Source organism: Ceratotherium simum, chromosome 36 (genome assembly GCF_057802395.1).
Source record: "Ceratotherium simum simum isolate JZ-2026a chromosome 36, ASM5780239v1, whole genome shotgun sequence".
Lineage (NCBI taxonomy): Eukaryota > Metazoa > Chordata > Mammalia > Perissodactyla > Rhinocerotidae > Ceratotherium > Ceratotherium simum.
This window is the reverse complement of record NC_141935.1, coordinates 30,350,396-30,367,494: the sequence shown is the minus strand read 5'-3', so window position 1 is coordinate 30,367,494 and position 17,099 is coordinate 30,350,396.

Sequence of the window (17,099 nt, the reverse complement as noted above, 5' to 3'; positions counted from 1 at the left end):
CTTAAGTCAAACCACACAGTTCGTTTTTCTCATAAATCAGCCCATCACTTGTTAATCACTTTTGTTGCTTTATGCTGATTTCCCTTTAGTTCCTCTATATCTGTCTGCTCTCAAGATACACAGACCTGAACACAATATTCCAGGTGTGTTTCTGCCGAATGCACTAAATTACTCCACCTCTCCCTCGTGATGTGATGTCTCTACGCGGACAGCCCCAAATCACATTAGCTTCCACGGCATATTGCAAACTCATCTAATTTGTTGTCCACTCTTCCCTGGTCTCTCTGGCATTCCTGCTTTCTGGATTTTTCCCTCTTGCTGCTTACTTTCATAGCTTGTTTTTTCCCTCCAAAGCGTTGGGGTTACACCAGTCTGCCTTAATTCTCATTTTGTTTGATCCTTTCCATATTTTTAACCTCATAAACCCTGGGTAGCATTTTTCTTTATTCACTGGTGTGTTTCCAATGCTTCTTGATTTAATTTCATCTGTAAATCTAATTAACATGCTGTTTACTACATTTTTTCCAGGTTACAAATGGACATGCTCAGAAAAAATAGGACTAAGAGTGATTCCCCGGGCCCTTCTCAGCCCTTCTCCAACTGGGACAGCCTCAGAAAGTGCAATTAACTTTCTCTGGCCCCAGGGATGGCGGCTTCAGCCACTTTACGCCATTTTGATGGACAGCTGGGTCTCTCGCCTAATCAGCCAATTTGGAGATACAACAGTTACAAAAGGCAGCAATTACTGAATACAGTCTGTCATTGGGAACATGGAGGTGGAGAGGAGGAAGAGGAAGGAAGAAACAGCCCAAGTTTAGAGTCAGATGATAAAAGAGATCTCAGTCTTCTCGAGGGAGGGGCGTAAACAGGGGGACTCTCAAAAGCAAAGAGACTCCCAGGTTTAAGGAGGCAAAAATGCAGACCTGGTTTTCCAGCAAGCTTCAGTCCATCTCCAGCCTTTTAGTAACCAAAGACTAATGATTGCTTGTTGTTGTTGTTGTTCTTAAAGATTCCAAGAGTTTCTTAAAATCGTGCTCTGATACTTCAACAATTACGCTTAAGGTATTTCCTTATGTCTTTCTGATTATTTTTTTGTTATAGTTTAAATATATTTCACTTTGTGTTTTAAAGTGAATAAAATGACTGGCAAGATCTTTTTCACAGTGAATGGTTTCAAACCGTAGAGATTTGAAGAGATGTTCTGTTCTGTTTCTTCTTTGGGCTAAGCAATTCCAAGTTTTTGATCTTTCCCTCCATTCACTTTAGTAATTGTCTTAATAGCACCATACACTTTCTCTATATCCAGTGAAAAGATGAAAAAATGGGATCCTAATCAATGAGAAAATGTTGTTCCTCAATTTTAATGGTCATAGTCTTATCATAAGATTAGAAAAACATCATAAGAAAAACAATATGTACCTCTATTTAAATATGTATTTAATTAGGATGTTTCTAATTAAACACATTTTTTAACATGGGAGCAGGAGAACAAGCAAGGTAAGTTTTTTAAAAAATTGGGGCAACACAAGTCATGTTGAAAACTAAGGGAGCTTAATAAAGAAAGTCTTCCCAACACAGACTGGACATTTCTCAGGAAGGAGAGGAACACACACTAACAGGATGGTTGCCAGGGAAAACTTTTTCATATTTGAACAGGGGGAAAATCTCATTAGAAGATCTTATGAATAGTTTACAAAAGTCTTGTACCTTATTTCTCTCCAACTTTTTTCTGTTCTCATAAAAGAAAGAAAAGGAAGAGAAGCCACATAAAAATCCAGCTTTCCTGTGAGCATTAGGAGGAGGAAAATGTTTTTTTTGGGGGGGGGGGGCCGGGAGAGATGAGAATATGAAGGCAATCAAATGTCCTCTGTCAGGTAAGTAGAAAATAGATTGTGGAAAGCTTTGGACACAAAGCTTACTGGAACCTGAAGCAGGTGGAGTGTGCTCAAACTAGAAGCTTCCGCAACACTTGGGACAGGCCTAGAATAACTGAGCTCACGGTGAAAGTAAGTTACATGTTTTTTCTGTGGAACAGAACGTGTAAGTCCAAACTGGATTCAGCAGTGATCCCAATTACTGCTTTGTCTTCACTGGCTGTGTGGCCTGACTTGAGACACTCAGTCTCTCCCAATCCCAGCTGTCTGATCTGTTCAAATGTCATCTCCCACAGGGCTGTAGTAATGATCAAAGGAAATAACGAAAGTGAAACCTCAAACTTCGTACAGAAATAAGACATTTTTCATAATTAAGGTTTCACAAAAACTTAAAATGTTTTATTGTTACTGAGAGTGTTTATAGTTACTATTAATCACCACTGGAAAAACATTCAATTTTGTATTCATTAATCCTAGACCAGTGAGAGTAACACTTTCATTTTCAAGCAGACCAGGAAACAGATAAGAATTAAAAATATTAAAACATTTGAAACGTCTATTAAATATGTAATTGCATAGACTCCTAACTGTATTTATTCTATAACCATCTATTTAAAACAATCAAATTTAGTATGCAGTTTTTCATAGGCTTTCAATCTGAATGTTTATATTTCAGAATTATTCTATCATTTCAGTACTTCCGTATTTCTATTTATTCTATTTCTTTATCAATGATTTGAAGTAAAAAGCAAGTCATGTAATATCTACTGCGTTGACATTATCAAATATTTGACAATCACAATGGTGAATTTCCAAGCAATGAATAACACAGTAGGATAGTTAAATTTATTTAGCCATTAGCGTTCCTGAAACAACTGGACCTATCACTTGTAGACTGGTTAGATATCAATGAACAGTTGACTCAATTGCAAATATGACTGAAATTAACGAGACTACAAATATTTACTCTGATTACTGCAATTGCTAACTGATCAATAACCTAATCTAGTATTCATTGGTCAACTTGCAAATGGCCTGTGTATTTGGACACACAGAGCGTGTTATAATTTATATTTAGCCTCCAGTAATGTATAAGCGGGAAAACACATGTAAAGTATGCTCTGGAAAAATTCCAGATGTACGTGTGTGTGTGTGTGCACACGCGCACACGTGTGGAGACTTGATATCACCCATTGGCAGTTCTCCAATAAAATGAATATCAAAGAATTTTTGTTAACAATTGAAGGACTCCCTGGTGATTATACAAAGATATTGAGATAACCTATGTGAAAAGAAGCTTGAGAGTAGATGAATATAGTCTTATGGATCATGAGCATATATCCTAGAAATCACCAATCAGTCTTAGCATCCCTAAAAGTGGGACAACCAGATGTCGCATGCCCCATAGGGTGATGCAGTAGGAAGTAACGACACAGCGCCAACCACAAAATGCTCCTGCCTAAAACTTGAACCTGAATCTAATCAAGCCTGGAGCTCTAAATACCAGTCTACAGGAAATACAGGGATGGGGGCCAGGTCCAACGTCTCTACAAGGAAGCAATTGGTCAAACCCAGAATGTGGGACATTCTAAGGACAAATGACCTGGCTTAACCAACCAATCAACAAAATGAAAAAAGAAAGAATAAAATAAACTTAAGAGACATAATCAGGACGTGTTTGGGGACCCGATTCAAACTAACTGTATGAACACACCTCTGAGCTAAGTGGGGGACTCTGAAGATGGACTAGGAATTAGACGATTTTGAAGAAGTATTGCTATTTTTGGTCATTGTGACTTTAAAACTTGCCCTTGTCTGTTAGGGATGAATATTGAAGTATTTTAGGGTAAAATGACATTTTGAATTTGATTTAAAATACTCCAGGAAAGGGAGGGGGAAAGTGTGTGAGTGGATGGCAGGGAGAAAGAAGAAACAAAATTGACAAAATGTTAATAATTTTGTTAAATCTAGGTGATGGTTACTGGAGAGTTCATTATTCTAGTCTTTCTACTTATTTTGTAAGTTTTAAATGTTTTCATACTAAAACATGTTTAAAAGAGTAAACGTATCTGCTCTTCAATTAATCGTTTATTCACGTAACACAATGATAGATACCAGCATAATAGTTTTGCGGAATCGATTGTAGCTTACACCTTGACTTGCTTGCAAGTTCTAACCCACAAGTCACCAATGATAAGATCACTTCTAAGCTGCAATGAAACAATAGCTCAACAATCTCCGTACAGGCCTACTCTGGTTCCCCACCTAATCCTTACCGGGCCCTCCTTCCCTCTTTTCCTACTTCCAATAGACTAACAAGAGTGAGTCGTGTTATGGTTGTGTCCTTGCGTCTTGATAATCCTCGCACAGCCTACTGAGTGGGGCCAGAGAGGGAAGACACTGCCTTCACACAAACAAGCTTGGTGCTGTACCCAGTGTGTGAGCTGATGCTCATGACCCCAAAGAGAAGCTGGGACTGGGGGCTGGTCAGGGTCCTGTAGCTGAGGCACTTGGAGAAGGCAGGGAAGGTGGAAGGAGATGGCTGAATACAAAATTTCCTCAATTCTTGAAATTAATATATAAATTTCCCTTGGATTTTTGTTTCACATTTGTAAATGGTTTTATTTTAAATGGATATGCTTTATTTTTGTTCACCACCTCTCCAACAAAACAGACATTTTTTTTAAGCCTAGGAAAAAAATGTATCCCGGGTTGCCATGTGCAGAGAAGATATGGCACCCAAGGGACAGCAGAGAGGCCTAAAGTGAGCGACTATTGGAAGGGTAGATCGAAAGCACATCCTGATGTCTCAGAGCTAAGGGGGGGAAAAGGATATTTACGTAAGATGAGACGCCCATAAATTGGAAAGTTCAACGTGCTTAGAAATAGAAGTGGCTGGGACAATGAGAGAGGCATCACTTTGCTGCAGCAGTTTGCATCTTTCATGTTTAATTTCCATTTAATTTCTGAGCAAGCAGAGGCTCACAGGAACGACTCACCCTCATCCTCATCCTTCAGAGAAACTTTTGCCAACCTCTCAAATGCCAAACCTCCCTATCTGTTACTCCCCTGATCTGATCGGTTTTCATACGGCGTTTATTGATTAGAAGTGATGTTTATCTGTTTCAGCCACGGGGCGGGGTCTCAGACCAGGTGAGGGGGCACAGGTGGACATTTCCAGCCTGGTCATCCACACTCAGCCATCTGACATCACCTTCGTGCCCGGAGAGAACAGCGAGCTCTCTTACCTCCTCCTCCAGGTCTTAGTTTCTCTACGTCACAAAAGTACAGTTAACAAAGTATTTTATCTGTTTTAAGCAGAAAGACTTGTCATCTCAGTCAGGAAATGAACTAAAGTTAAGTGATAGAATAATAAAAATAGTTTAGTTGGGTTCAACATGAGGTTATAAATAAGTAGAAGGAATGGAGAAACTGAAATCAAATATGTTTAAATGACTTTAAACAGTTGTCTTTTTATTAAATATAGGTAACAATATGCAGAGCCATCTGGAAACAAAGACAGCATGTTCTTAATGGTCAAGAAATTGACATCCAATTTGAAATGATTAACCCTTATTGTAGTTGTTTCCCAAAAGTCTCAAAACACATATAAAACATTCGCTGTGTTGCATCGATTATCAATGAAAGCTGATTTATTATGCTGATTTTAGTTCAAGATAAACTGGAAAACCTAAAGAATTTTGGATTTACTTGGGGACATAGAGTAGACAACACCTAATTCGTCTTGCTCACCTCTGACTTCCCTCGAGGGAAGGAAGTTGGATAAAATGTGTGTGTCAAGATTGAGGCTCTAAGGAGGACTGAGACCTGATTCACTTTGTTTATTCCTAATAGAAGATTTGTCATTAACACGAAGGGTGATTATTGATTTTTTTAAATTCTGAATATTGATATTTCTTAGACCATAGGTTCATTTATTCAACAAGAATTTATGGAGCACCTACTATATTCAAGAGAATGTCCATATAGATTTAAGAACCCATTATTTAATCCTTTGTTATGTTTTCATTATGTTATAACTAGGTAATAGTTTTCGACTTTCCCATAATATGAACAGACTTTTGTTAGAATAAAAATATTAGAAGAAAACTGATTTCTTGCCACTAAACAAACAAGTTGCTTTGTTCTCTCAACTTTTCATCTGGTATTAAATGTCGTTGCCCAAAAGATTATACTATATTGTATTTTTAATTCAAGCCCAACTTATAGCATTTCAGATGAAATTAGAGCCAAGTCCCACTGGTATTTGAAAGTGGCAATATCATGATTTCTCCATATTACGTATTCCAGCATTTTTTTCTCTTTTCCCAACCTGTTCTGTAGACAGGTTTCCAATTCTGTACCATGTCTTCAAGTGTGATTCTACAGGAAACTTCATTTAATTGGGAAATATTCACTATATTTCAGAAACAAATAGCCCTCTAATTTGATAACTAATTTTGGTTTAAATGCAAAGTGTACTTCTATTTCCAAAAATCTGACCTTTATTTCCCCCAAAACTCCTACGAAGAAATTCCCTTCATGGATTTCATCTATATCAGAACAAAAATATCTAATTGCCTCTTCTATGAAATCTGTATTTATCAATTATGGCTTTCTCAGGGAAACTCTAATTTGCAAAAATGCTCTATATTCCAAGCTTTAACAGTTGGAGGTAGATGTCCTTAAGGATGGAGGGGGAAAAAGTTCTTTTTTAAATGGCACATTTACTAATTATAAAATGCTCTTATCTCTCTGCAGCCAAAGCCAAAATGAACATGTGCCTTGTACTAAGAAATCCCAGGATTGTCACAACTTGTGCCAGCTGTTGAGGTTATGACACCTGTGCCAGCATCGCCAGCTCTGCCCACTGTCATCTGTTCCAACTGTTCCATCTGCACTGTTTGTACCAATTCTCCCATTTCTGCATCTGCACCTTCTGCAGAAACATTTCCAACAATGCCAGCTGTGTCATTGGTGCCAAATATGCCAGATGTTCTATTTGTCCACCCTGGGCCAAATCAATGCAGTTTTGTGCTCATTAGTTTTAGCTGGTAGATTCTATTTTACAATTTTTTGAGATGTATTTAGATTGAATCCAGGCAGAAATCCCCCTCACAACGATTTTACATCTATCTGTCCATCTTTTTGCCACCACAACTTTATCTAACAACCTAAGTCAGTCAATGTCGTCTTGATGACATTAAACCAGTGCTCAATAGCCAGTTCAATGTTAACTGTGGTAGGGAATTTCCTACAATGTGAAACTCTATAGAAGCAAATGCTGCAAAAGCCGTGGAACACAACAATAAATTGGCAAAATAATTTAAAAAAAGAATAAACTTTCTTCTGATAAACAAATTGAGAATGCTCAAAAATCAGTATGTTGAGCCAGAGTAATCTATGGCATAATGTTCTATTAAGATGCCTGTTTATTGGTCTTTTAATTGACAGAGTCACACATGCAGATTAGTGTGTATGTCATATACTTCCATTGCCTGGGTTCTGCTCTAGAGAGTATTAACCAAGGGTGCACACGGGTGGTAGGGCCAGACCCACCGCACTTGCTGCTTCCTGGTACCACTAAGCAAGCTCATGAGCTGGTCCTCTGGCCGGGAGCTAGCTTCTCTCTGCTCTCTCAAATGTCAGTTCTACCAGTGCCAACACAAACCTATGAATGCGAATGTTCTTTCAGCTTTAAAGTTAAAAATAAAAGTATTTTCCTACTCACAACCCTGATACTCTGCATCACCGCAAACCAAAAGGTAGGGTTCTTCTCTTTTCTTTTCTCATTCAGGCGAGCCTTTTATAAGGAGCACTAGCACCTAATCTCTGAATTTTAGCCCAAATTCTTTCCTCTCAAATCATTTTCCAATGTAGAGGATGAGCCAAGAGTTTGTCATCTGAAAGCTGATGCTTTACAAGGAACGTGAGGTCCAGGGGACACGATGCTACCTCCTGTGTATTCAGCCTCCTGGGTTATTTAACTGGTCCTTTCCAAGGAAGAAGGTTGCATCTATTCACTAACGCTTGAAAGTGTTAATGACGAAGATCCTGACAATGGATAAAATGTCTGCTCTTGATTATATCCAAAATTTGTACTCTGTCTATACATGCGACCAGGTTCAGTGAGGAAATGTCTCAACAGCTTTATTAGGTTTTCAAAAGCCAAGCAGAAAACACTAAACTTCCGCAGCGAATCACCATATTACCCTAAAATGAATGAATTTATCTAAGTCTTAGGCTAAAGGTCCTGGTGACATCATTTCTTCCCAGACAACAGTCTGTATGCTGAGGCTCCAGACCCACATGGGCGATGGTCTCAGTACATGCCAATATTCCTGAATGGGCAGAACACCCTCCATTTGATCATACTTTTCCCTTACAGGATCAGTGATCATTTCTCAATATCCCAAGTCCTTCACTCTCCTACCCAAATTTTATCTGTTGCTGCTGTTTTCACTCTATACTTTTTCCTAATCTTCTCTGAACATGGAGAAGAGATTGAATAAATACCAATTAATTAAAATGGTGGCTTTCTATCAAAATATGTCCAGTTCCTAGCTTGAGTGATCTAGTCTGAAGCTGCTGACCCTACTTCTAGAAATGCCACAGACTTTTTAATTTTAATTCCCTATGTTACTAGATGCCAGGAGGGAACATCCTTAATTAGGATTAAAATAGTTTTATGATTCCTTGGGAGTGTACCCTGTACCTTCTCAGAACATTTTAATTAATATAACTTCTGCTTCCTGCTGACAAAGACTTTTCCGATGGTATTTTGGCCCAACATATTTACCACCTTCATTGATGTGAGTCATTTGAATACTTGGAGGAATCCATAAACTTCATGGTTTCATGTAAAAAAGAGAATTGAGTGTTAGAAGTGCCAGGTAGACATGCACAGCTGAGAATATTTTTCATCATCTATCTGGCCTCTTTTACGTAAGTTCTTATACGGCGACCACGAGAACACTCAACTTTGCAGAGAAAGAATAGAAAACCACAAAGCAGAGAAAAAGACCCAAATGATTTTGAAATTCGCTATCATTACATTTAGCTTCCTTTTAGGCGGTTGTTTCTCTGGAATGAGTAAGTCCCTATGGAGAAGAATAGCATCCATTGACACTCTGGCCATTTGGAGTAAATAGAGTACCTCGGTTTTCTTAAGTTTCTTCATTATTTTTCTACCTACTTCCCCAATCTCACCATCTGCACTTTCAAATCTGGAAGGAAAATGGAGAATCTTAACTTTGCAGTTGCACCACCATTAGATGCATTAGGATACTGAGTATCATCCTTTAAATCACAAGTAGACTGGCAGCTGTGTGATCACTGTTTATGACAATATTACAAAAGATAGCAATAACTTACACTGAGCTGCCACGCTTCGACTGGTACTACTGCTGTTATTTTCATCATTGTCTCATTCATTTCTACACTACGTAATTTTTAGGCAAATGACATTGCCTGACTCACTAATGTTCCTAGCTGTTGTATTAAGCTCCTAACTGGTGGTCCCCCAACTTCAGCGTTGACATACGTAGATAAGCCATCTACATCTAGAAAGGAAGGAAGTCTGTCAAAATGTAGAAGAGTTTGAGAGGGCAGGAAAAGCGGTTAATAGAAAACTAAGTCGGGCAAGAATAGAAAAGGAGAAATCACTGCACCAAGTCAGTAAGACAAACAGGCGGAAGTGGGTTGTCTTGGTTAAATGAAACAAGGAGAATTAGTAACTCACAAAGTTACTGAACTGTCAAGTGGCAAGGAGCCTTAGAGACTCACTAATCCAGTCATAAAACTGAAGTCTCAGAGGTTAAGTGGCATATCCAAGCTCACACAGCTAATTAATGGCAAAATCCAGTCTAGAGCCGGCCTATCCTCAGCTTCCTCATCTGTAAAATGGGGATGATAATAATAGTACCTCACCCTTAGAATGGTTGTGAAGATTAAATGAGTCCACGAGTATAAAGAATTTAGAATAGAGTTTGACAGATAGGAAACACTGTGTGTTACCCACCATCATCCTCTTCATCATCATCATCATCATCCTCCTCCTCTTCATCATCATCATCATCATCATCATCCTCTTCATCACCATCATCATCGTCATCCTCATCAGGATACCTGAACCTGGGTGAATTTTACTTCTCTAGGATCAGACTAGCTGAATCTTGCAAATCTCAGCATCAGTTTAAAGTCACACTTTTATCCTCCGCTATACATCGTCTTATTTCCATGTTTGTATTTTGACCATCAAATTTGTCTTATGAAACAAGATGTTGGAATACGAGTCTGGAATTAGGCAATGGCCTGACTGCTCGATTTTCTGTATCCTACCTGGTACACAATGCAGACATTCAGCCAATGCAGGGAAATTTGAGGTGCCCATGTGAATGGAAGGAGACAAAGGCTTGATTAACCTAAACCAATAAATGACACGGAAACAGTAGTATTTGGGTTTAGAAAGAAAGCACATTCTAATCCGTAGCACGCTCACACGTCCTCAGGCAGATACTTTCCAGTCACCTCTTTTGTGTCAACCACAGGTATGGGGGGCCTTGCTGAGCAATAGAAAGAATAAGGCCACAGGGATCCCAGATGAAAAACTCTACTCCAAGAGGGATGAGTGACCCACGTTAGGAAGCTAGGAGCAGGAGACAGAAATTATAGTAGTTACATAATAAAACTAATGTCTTGTGTTTGTAAAGCACTTTACATTCTCGGTTTTTCACTATCATCTTCTGATTCTAGGCTTCAGCATTTGGCGGCATATTAGAATCACCTGGAGGGGGTGAAAACTAGGATGCCACACCAATTGAATCAGAACCTCTCGGGGCTGAAGACCAGGCGTCTGTGTTTTAAGAGGCTCACCAGCTCTTCAGATGCACCAGGAGGGTTAAGAAATCACTTTTAAGCCCAGTTAGTACTTCCTCTTCATTAAAGCAGCCTTCTAATACAAAGATTAAAATAAATTTAAATTAATTATTTAGAACTTCAGAATTTTGAGCTTTAGAATGTTACTTCATTAAAAAGGATTGGATTAAACTGGTTAACTTTTCCTTTCTAGGCTTCTGTTTTCAGATTCATTTCTTGCCTCACCTCAATACATTCAAGTTGGACTGCATCGCAAAAGCCAGAGATAGAACGTGAGCTCCTGACTTTGCTCCCTACACTCCTGTAGGAGTTTGGTTTGGTTCATCGTTAAGCTTGTTACAACTCAAGATCCGTCATCACAAGTGTTGTGGTGAGTGATGATACAGACGGAAACACGTTAGAGAGAGAGGTCGCCGAGCTGGTATTTAGTGCCATCGTAAATACACAGCGATACCTAAACCTCATTCATTGTATCATACGTATGAATCCACAGTGTGTTGGACATATACTAGATAGCTTCTCTCAAGCAAATGTTCAAAATCATGTTTAAAACAGTTCATAGCACTTTTATGCATGGAAGCAGTGTTTCCTGACCTGTGGACAATGGCACACTTGTGTGGCCCAGATGGCCCATGGGGGTGCCAAGAGAGCGACTCCTTCATCCTGGGGGCAGCCAGAGCTTCTGGGCTAGTTGCCTTCAGACATGAGCAGCCTCACCCCATTGGCCATATGAATATTACCATCTTCTGTATGTGCTGTGACATGAAGAATGTTGGAGGGCCCTGAATAGCACAAGCCAAGGCACTGGGGCAGCACTTTCTAGACAAGTTTTTATTTTGGATATTAATCAAAAGCAAATTTCACCTGTGACTATCATTTCATAAAAGAAAGGGGATTGTTGAGCTTTTTGTTTCTAAAATGCTTTCATTTTAAAGTAGTACTTTACATCACGCAAGAGAGTACAGTCCAAATGTATAGTACCAATAAAATATTTTATCAAGAGGAAATGACTATTTTTCTTCCCGATTTTTATTTTGAAACTTTTAGTCCTACTGAAAAGCTGAAATAACATCAAAATGAATATCCCTATCTGCTTTATCTATATTCACATATTGATTACATTGGGCCACATTCGCTTTATCTCTGTCCAACTTTTCTTTCTGTGGAACCATTTGAAAGTTACAGATGCCATGCCACTTCACCCCTAAATACTTTGTCATGTACCCTGAAGCAGAAAAAACATTCTCCAAAACAACCAGAGTACTGTTGTCTCACCTAAGAAAACTAGCATGAATTCAACATCATCTAATAAACAGCTCATATTCAAATTCCCCTAGTTGTTTCAAAAATCTCCTTTATAGATATTTTTTCCCATCTGAGATTCAATCCAGTTCCATACATTGTATTTGGTTGTTACATCTCTTCAGTATCTTTTAATCTAAAATAGTTCCCCCACATGTTTTTAAAAGATTCTGTTTTTCTTGCTGTTGATTCTTTTGAAGTACCCAGGCAAGCGGTCTTGCTTGTTCCACATTCTGGATTCGTCTGTTTACTCATGCTCAGATTCAGGTAGAAAGGGCACTTTCAAACTCCTGAATATATAGGAAAAATATAATCTAGACTAAGTGAAAACGTTGAATTTAATGGAGAAACCCTCTCCATGGTCTCTTTTACTCAATAACTTGGTCACATATTGGCACTTTCTACAGGCCGTCATTAGGTAACCACCATCTACGGAATAAAAATGATTCCACCAAAGACCATCTACCAACAAGTGGTACCATTAGAAAACGATGCCAGGTCTTCAGAAGACTGGCTGTAGGTTCTGCCGGGTTCATTTACAGGCGCTAGGGCAGTTGCTCATTCCAATATATGTGTTAGGCTGAAACGGCCTTATCTTACCCTGGATCTCGTCTGTGATCAAAGTAAGATGTGCCAGCACTCAAGGTCTACTCAACAGTTAACAAAAAGAGCCCAGAATTCGGCCCCGCTGACTTGCTGAGGAGCCCCACGCTATCCCGACATTCCAGCACCCGAGGTCCTCTGGAGGATGGAGCAGGGCTCACAGATGAAGAGCGTGGGGGGCTCAGGATGCCCCGTGGCCCACCTGCCTGCTTCATGACATGCTCGGTGCCAGGAATGCACCAATTATCGTGTACCGCATTTGGTGCAGAGCCTTTCAGTCCTGGGCAGTAAAATAGAAACGCATTCAAGCTTGAGCAAAAGGCTCTGTCGTCGTACCCTGACTTTCATCAAGGGACTTCCTTAGTCATGCTGATTAGGATTATACTGCGTGACCCCAGAGTCCAGGCGGGGACAGACTCCAGGCAGGGCTGCTGTTTCCTCCCTGGGGCAGAGGACCCCCAGATCCACCTACCAGTCTTTGTGGGGTGCCCATTGTTCTCCTTGCAGGGGGAGAACTGGGGCCCTCAGGGTGCTGCCCCCCACTCCATCAGGGGCATTTCCTCCACCCTAGAAGGCGCATTTAGCGGCAAGGGAAGAAGGAAGAGTTGCAGCTGCCTCTCTCTCAATGGCAGGCTGGTCCAGTCCACTCCTGAGTCTGCCCCTCCACCCTGGTGATGGGCGTGCGGCGCAGTGCACAGGACCAGGACAGGGCACACCCAAGGGTCACAATGTGGGTGCCAATTTATTTTAAATGGACGCTCATCTGCTTCCAAAAAAGGATTTGGCCCAGACTTAGGATAACAGACACTTCTCACCTGGGTTACTCCGGCTGGAAGTAATGTTACCCTTGTAATGGAAATCCCCAACTCATGAAAACCCAGCAGCACAGCTTTGTGAGACTGTGTTCCCAACCTTTGGTAACAATGTTACAGTCCTCTCGGGCCCATCCCTCAGGCTGTTCCACCACAGCCCAGTAGACTTGAGACTTTGGCTTTTGGCTGCTGACATGTCTCTGGAATTCCGTGAATCCCATAAGAAGTCATCTATATGATCCAACTTTCCTATCTCAGAAATAAGCATAGGTGTTCATAAACCCTTCAAAAGGCAAACCCTGTATCAGAGACCCAACATCTAAGATACAAGTTCAAGAGAAGGAAGTGTGGTAGTTTCTTAGGGCTGCCACAATATAGCACAAACCGGGTTGCTTAAAACAACAGAAATTCATTCTCTCACAGTGCTGGAGGCTTGAAGTCCCAATTCAAACTGCCTACAGGGCCCTGCTCCCTCAGTGGCCTCTTGGGGAGGGTCTTTCCTTGCCTTTCTAGCTTCTCGTGGCTGCCAGCAATCCTTGGCATCCCTTGGCTTATGGTGGCATATCACCAATCTCTGTGTCTGTTGTCACATGACCTTCTCCTTGTGCGTCTGTATCTATGTCCAAATTTCCCTCTTCTTATGACACCAGCTACTGGATGAGGGGCTACCCTAATCCAGTATGACCTCATCTTAACTTGATTACATCTGCAAAGACCCAATTTCTAAATAAGGTCAAATTCGCAGGTAGCATGGGGGTTAGGACTTGTACACATCTTTTTGGAGGACACAATTCAACTCACAACAGAAGAAAATGGGAGCTTTTGGCCTTTGATCTTTGTAATAAGAGGAGACACAGAAATGGGTGTTTTTTTGGTGAGGAAGATTAGCCCTGAGCTGACATCTGTTGCCAATCCTCCTCTTTTTGCTGAGGAAGATTGGCCCTGGGCTAACATCCGTGCCCATCATCCTCTACTTTATACGGGACGCCACCACAGCATGGCTTGATGAGCGGTGCATAGGTCCACGCCCGGAATCCGAATGCACCAACCCCGGCCCACTGAAGCAGCGTGTGAACTTAACCACTACGCCACCAGGCTGGCCCCAGAAATGTTTTTTAATAAGCCAGTTGCTATAAATTTTCTTGAGAAAAAAATGTTTTAAAGTTATATGAAATACAGATTTTTATTATCACTTTAAGATATACCCTAAAAAATTAAAAGATAGAAAAATCTGAAAATGTTATTAGCATCATTTGATTTTACTTTGAACTTTTAACATGTGAGTCAAACATGCTAATAGGATTGAGGAAGACTTACAGAGATAGAAACACGATGGCGGGTAAATAACTGTGCAGACATGAAAGTGGAAAAGAAGACAATTCTTTGGGCCCCAAGGATTAGATATTGACAGTGATGTTTGTAGCACCTCCAGAGACTATCAGTCATTGCAAACATTTCAGACTCCCGCTGCAGACACATGGCATATAGAGTCAGAAAATGGAGGTTATATAGATATTTGCAGTCTAGTAAACTATTCTTGTGTCAGTAAGTAGGTGCCTCACGTAACCAAACACTGGGCATGGGTGCCCCGACCAGATTTGTGATCTAAATTATCAAAGACAGCGCTCCATGTTGCTCTGACAAGAATTACCGTAAGTGTTATGCTTTTATACAATCATCTCTTTCAGCAAGGCCAAATTGCTCTATCACCCTTCAATTCAGATCATCACAGAAAAATGTTTCAAAGCAATTTACAGCGTTTTGCTTCCCGAGACCACGCCCTGCCTGGACAGTCACTTTTACGATCATCATTTTCTCATAGAGCTAAAAGGGTGAGGATTAGCCTCAGGACACTGGAATCTTGAACAAATGGATTTATAGCCACTCTAAAATTGCAGGGATATGCCAGCACTCCAGCTAATACCCACAAATCACCGCAAATATAAAGGGCAACAGGATTGTCAGAAAGCGAAACTTGGACAATATTAAGTCACTCTCTCCTTGGCTTTCTCAAAGTCAGCCTCACTGTGCACTGTTCTTCAGCAAGGTAGGACTCAAGAATAAATCAGCAGTCACTTCTTCTGCCATGCTTCTGGGCCCCTGTGAAAGAGTTCCAACCTAGCTTCTACCCAGTTGAGAGCAGGAAAAGACCTCAGAGACCTCAGACCTGTCCAGGACAGGAAATACTCAAGACTCGTGAACCACACCTCCCCCGTCATTGGTCATCACCTTGATTGGTCAAGGTGCACAGGAGACTTTTCGCAGGCTGTCATCTGAAGGACATGCTGAGAGCCCTCTGTCCCATAGCATTTCCTTTGCCAGCTGCAGCCAGCATTTGAGATTCTCAGCTTTTAACTATCACCCCTTGCTTTCTGCTGGATTCTCTTTCCAAATGCCCTGGTCGTGCACTGCACAACGTTAACCACACTGTGTGGGTCACCGGGTCTGCTTTTCCCACTGGCTGACGGACTCCTCCAGGCAGGGACCTTCTCTTAGTCAGCCCTGTATCCTCAGGGCCTAACTCAGTGTCCGACACATGTAAACGCTCAGCAAGTCTGTGCTCAAGGGAAAAATATTTCTAGAAAGAATAGTACACAAGGCCTGCCTTTACAATCTGAGTATAAATTCATTGTATTGAAGTTTATCAAAGTAGTTTTTTTTACAAGACACTAAGGGAGTGAGATGTGACTTGTGTGCATATGCTTTCCTGGGGACAGCAGAAAGAATGGAGTCAGAGTTTAGGGATCTATTGAGGAAAATTGTAGGTTTAACAGCAAATTCCAATCGTCAACAGGGTAGGATGAAGGGTTGGATGGAGGGCTGACTGCTAGCCGGCTGTGGGCACTGGAGGCCTGGAAAGGTGGGCAGAGACTTCAAGATGGAGACATCAAAACAAACATTTCTCCGCTTTCCAAAGTGGCTTCAAGCTGTTTCTGCTATAGCTCTTAGCAGGTCAGGCTAGTTCAAGGGCAAAGGGCTTTAACGCACATTGTACTGTGTAGCCTAAGGTGTACCTTCACAGGACAACTACCAACAATGATGACAACCCTTTCACAGATGAAGTTAAGCAAAGACTCTGAGTCAGGAAAGCATCCTTGCTGCCTTTCTGCAGAAGAGACAGAAGACCCACCACTGTCTGGCTTGGTTCTCTCTTTCATCCTTCCCGGCAGCAGCGTATCCCAGTTTTGTCATGGCGACCTCTCTGGCAATGAACTCCGACCTGTCAGGATCTTTCTCCCCCCTCCACCTCTGCCACAGCAAGGACCCAGCATAGGATCTCAGTTTGGTGCCTTTTTCCCACATTGAGTAAAGTTAAGTATGAGGGGCCTTGCACCCAGGCAGAGGTACCGTGAAGTGAATGAAGTTTAAGATTAAGGGCCCTGAGGCTCTGGGAGGGTCCTTAGCAATTTTGCTTTTGTCCTTGTGACATGTTCTTCACATATGTGCATACATCACACACATACATAGACTTATATTCTATAAACTTTGGCCCCCACACCAGTATCCATCCCTGGTCTTGCATAAAAGCCCTGCACAGTCACAGCCCTTCTCAAACCAACTACACTGTCACGCAGCCTGACCCGGCCTAGAAAATTCCATTCCCCAAATCCAATCCCGTAGGCTCTTCCCC